This window comes from Myotis yumanensis, unplaced genomic scaffold (genome assembly GCF_028538775.1).
Source record: "Myotis yumanensis isolate MYYU_CA2020_CCGP unplaced genomic scaffold, mMyoYum1.0.hap1 SCAF_11, whole genome shotgun sequence".
In the NCBI taxonomy this organism is placed as follows: domain Eukaryota; kingdom Metazoa; phylum Chordata; class Mammalia; order Chiroptera; family Vespertilionidae; genus Myotis; species Myotis yumanensis.
Window position 1 is genome coordinate 41,562,217 of NW_027223762.1, and position 4,613 is coordinate 41,566,829.

Below are 4,613 nucleotides of genomic sequence, written 5' to 3' on the forward strand. Positions count from 1 at the left end.
CCCATCTAAGCGTTGGAGAGATGTAGGTATGTGAGAAACTGCTTTTACGTATGATGATACTGGCTTGACAAGGCTTTTTCGAAGATTACCAGCATACCAAAAGGAAATCATTATTAAGTGTCCTGGTAGAGGTGCAAGGTGACTCCATGAAAATCTCTCAAGGTGATGTGGTGACTGCCCTGAATCCAGTAGAGAATCAAGTTCTCTCGATTCTTGAAAAAGTGACGTGAATATTTCAATCCCGAGTTTGAATCCTGCAGCAACAGCGGGATCACCGTACCAGCTAATTGGCTCTGGCTTTGCTTGAGCTGGAAAATGTTCAAGTGGTATACCCTTGTAAATTGGGGATTTAGATAGTGAAAATGATTTTTTAAAAATCTCTTTCGTGCATCCTGGACAGTTGATAGTAAGGTAATAAGTTTTGTTGGCAAGAGCACCAAAGTGGAGTTGAGAGGATAGTAAATTCAAGCCATGTAAGAAGGCCGCCTGGAAGTGAATTGTATAATCTTTTTGTGACCTAGCAAAGTCAGTCATGTAATTAGTTGTAAAGCCAATATGTGTAGGAATAACATTAGGCTTCCCACAAGGCCTGTTCTGTCATCAGAAGCAGTGGGAAGCCTGTGCGTTAGTGTTCCTTCCATAATAACTGGGAGTTCTGGTGCGTGAACTCCCTTTTCACTTAGTAGTGTAGACAATAGCGTTGCTAAGTGTTGGCCAACAGCACCTTTAATCTTAATCCAATCGCAGGTAGATATGAGATCTTCTGCCATTTTCCCAATGAGGCCTTCTGGGAGCCCTGTTATTGCTCCTCTATTAATCTTTTTTTTTTTTCATCTTTTAACTGAAGTTTATTGGTGACTGAAAATATGTACAAGTTAAAACATGAACACTTTATATGATTCATTTCTAGCATTTGATGAAAAAACACCAAGTACTGCTCTAGGACTGGACTGGGCTTATATTTTCAATTTTTTAAATTTTTAAAGGGCATTACAGTATATGAAGTGACTCTTATTTCTTTGTTCTTTAACTGCCATAAGTATAGATTAATGTGGCTGAAGCAAAAATGCAGGTATGACTATAATGAGAACCAGTATGTATTTGGAAAAAAGGCCACATAAGCTTGGCAGGTGCTTCTAGCCATTTCATTGTTTGGCCTTCAAAAATAAAGATTTGTAAATATTTCCCACCATGCGTCATCCACATGCAGTCTCTCTGTTCTTGTATAAAACTGATGCCTAGGCTTGGCATTTAGGAATGCACTGAAATGGGCTCTGAAGTAAGAAAAGCATTTCATGGGATGAAGGAACCAGGTCAAAAGTGAAAAAGCTAGAAGTTTACATTCTAAAACTCAGCACACATTTCCAGGTAAAACTGATTTAAACCTCTGTCCTGAGATTTTCATTTTATCCATATGATTTAAAATGTCTACAAGAACTGAAGCCCCTTAATTCCAGTCAACAAATTTCAGACATTTTGTTTCTTAAGAATTTCTTTTTTTAACATTCTCTACACAAAATTTTAAAATGAAACAAATTTTCTCTAGAAAGCATTTTTAGCATAACGAAGGGGTATGTTTTTTCAGAGTGTATGAAGCCCACTCTTCTCTTGATAATCTTCATAGAAACGTCTCAGTGACTCGGGAATTCTGGGCGTCACAGTGCTCAAGGCTTGAGTGAAATGTTTTTTTCCTGATGCATTTGGCTTTAATGTCTTCTTCTAGCGCCAGAAGGGCGGCCTCTTTACAGACGGCGATGACCTCTGCTCCAGAATATGTGTCTGTTTGGAAGATGAGTTCATTCAGATCAACATCCTGACTGATTGGCATAGAGTGAAACTGCAGGTTAAATATTTCCTTCCTTGTTGCTGCGTCTGGTAACCGCACATACACGATTCTATCGATTCTTCCAGGACGCATCAAAGCCTTGTCTATCCTATCTGGGCGGGTAGTAGCTGCCAAAACAGTCACATCCTTTAGCTGTTCAATGCCATCCATTTCCGTAAGGAGCTGAGCCAAAACACGGTCAGCTACATTCCCAGCACCTGAAGAACTGCCCCTTTCAACTGCTAAGGCATCCAGTTCATCAAAGAAAATAATGGAAGGAGCCACCGCTCTCGTTTTGCGGAAGATCTCTCTAACAGCTCTTTCAGATTCACCAACATATTTATTCATTAATTCAGGCCCCTTTATTGCTAGAAAATTCAGTCCACTTTCATTGGCCAAAGCCTTTGCAATCATCGTTTTAGAGCAACCAGGTGGCCCATGCAGAAGAACTCCTTTAGGTGGCTGAATACCCATTCGGGTGAAAGACTCCGGATGTTTCAAGGGCCATTCCACAGCCTGTTTCAATTTCAGTTTGATATTTTCCAGTCCTCCTATATATGACCAGGATACACTTGGGACATCAACTGCAACCGCCTCATGGCACTGGGCCTGACGTCATTCATTCCCTGCAAGAAATCATTCAGAGTAATCTTCACCAACGCAGCCACCTTGCTCAGGGAGGTTAGGCTGTTTCTTCAGGACTATCCGGAAGGCATTGAAACCTGATTCATTACACAAGGCTTTCAAGTCTGCTCCAGCGTATCCATGTGCATTGTTTGCTAACTGTAGCATCTCGGCTTCAGTGAGTACATGCGGTACCTTTCGAAGCAGTTTCCGAAGTATGTCTAGCCAGTCCTGAGCATTAGGAACTCCAATCTCAATCTCTTTATCAAATCGTCCAGGTCGGCGGAGTGCAGCATCCAAAGCATGAGGACGATTTGTGGCCCCAATAACTAATACCTGTCCTTCACTGCCTTCTGAACCAGTACCATCCATCAGTGTTAGCAGTGAGGCTACAACTCTTTTTTCCACTTCATTCTGAGCCCCTTCTTTTTTTGGGCAAAGTGCATCCAGCTCATCAATAAAAATAATTGATGGACGCCGCAGAGTGGCTTCAGCAAATATCTGACGTAACCTTGCTTCAGTTTCCCCATAGAATTTGCTTATAATTTCAGGACCATTTATTACAGAGACATAGGCTCCAACTTCATTAGCAATAGCCCTGGCAATCATTGTCTTTCCAGTACCTGGAGGGCCATACAGTAACACTCCTCTAGGGGGAGGAATTCCGTAACTCTTGCATAGTTCAAGCTGCTTGAGAGGAAGTTCAATTATTTCTCTAATTGCTTTCAGCCGACCATTTAAGCCTCCTATCACGTCGTAAGCTACTTTGAACTGCTTTGCTGGTTGTCTTGCTCTTTTGAATTTGTACCAATTTTTATAAAATGGACTCTCATTGTTGAAGAAATGAAGTAGAAAGTATCAGTGTTGCACTTTGCTCCCAGATTGGCTGGCTTTAGGAATCTCTCTTCATCGATAAGGTACTCATTTCCTCCTCTGGCAGACGCAAAGCTACATTCAAGACCTGTAACTTCCTCTGGCCCAAGCCCACCAGGACTCTGTGTGACATTTGACAAACTGTCACCAGTTTTATTTATCTTTCTGTCACCTACTGGTTTGCAGGGAGTACTGCTTGATGGTGGGACCCGAGGCTCTTCCAGATCCAACTGGCTTAACTGTAAGGACATATCGAGGGTACTGGCTTCTATGCTGGACCCTTTTGAGGCCATTCCCTGAGCATCAGTATCAGAGTCACTCTGAAGCCTTCTCAGTATCATGCCATCTGCACCTTTCACTCGAAACACTTGCAACATGCATGGTCGTCCATAGAATATAATGTATAGAAAGTTGCCTGGTAAAACAATCTTGTCATCGAGTTTTCTCAGAAGACAACCAGCCAATTGTTCTTCATTAATATCCACATTTTGGTCACTGAGTGCCATGTCCATTTCCTCAGCCTGTAGCACAGCACAGGCAGAACATGGATGGCATCACCAACTCTGACACCCACATTCTTCTGTGCTATGTCACTCAGGCCAATCTTGCCTCCAGGAAATCCTGATACAGGCCAGGCCACACCTCTTGTTTTCCATGTAAATTTGTAAGCAGCACTGGTCAGCCAATAGTTATATTTGCAGACTTCATAGTGCCAACTCCGAGTTGAACAAGGGAATTCTGGAACTTTTTAAGAACTTTGTCATCCTTTCCTAGGAAGTTGATCACCGCCAGAGTCCCAGTCGCCACCACGAAGCCGGCTTCGGGACAAGCAGCCGAGGCCCCCGCCGGAGAGCGAGCCGTGAAGGGCGAGGGCGAACCCCGGTCGGAGTTCCGGTTGGACCGTTTTCTGTTCTTCGAAGACATGCTCCACAGGCAGCCTGGAAGCTGAAGCTGCTCCTTTATTAATCTTTACAAATGTTCTTGACCCTATATACAGAGGCCTCTAGCCCCTAATCATCCATAGCCTTGGGAACAATTCTTCGTCAGGCCTAAATATAATTGATTTGGACACATCTCCTTCAGACACAATTTCTTGCATGATGAATTGTTCAGCAACAAACGGCATGGTAACCCCATGAAGCTCTGTGCCCCATGTTGCAGTCCTTAATTTGTTTGCTCCTTCCATACTGCAAGGAGTTCAATAATCCATTATATTTATCCCCCTTGTGTTTGGAGCCAGAATGCTTCTGACAAGCTGGTCCCTGAACCTTTTATTCTCTTCTGTGATAGA

General features: G+C 42.9%; 1 pseudogene; it reads right to left on the minus strand.

The window, feature by feature from the left end:
• Positions 1-1,581: 1,581 nt before the first annotated feature.
• LOC139019228 (ATPase family gene 2 protein homolog A pseudogene) lies at positions 1,582-4,246 on the minus strand (annotated as a pseudogene).
• Between the last annotated feature and the right edge of the window lie 367 nt (positions 4,247-4,613).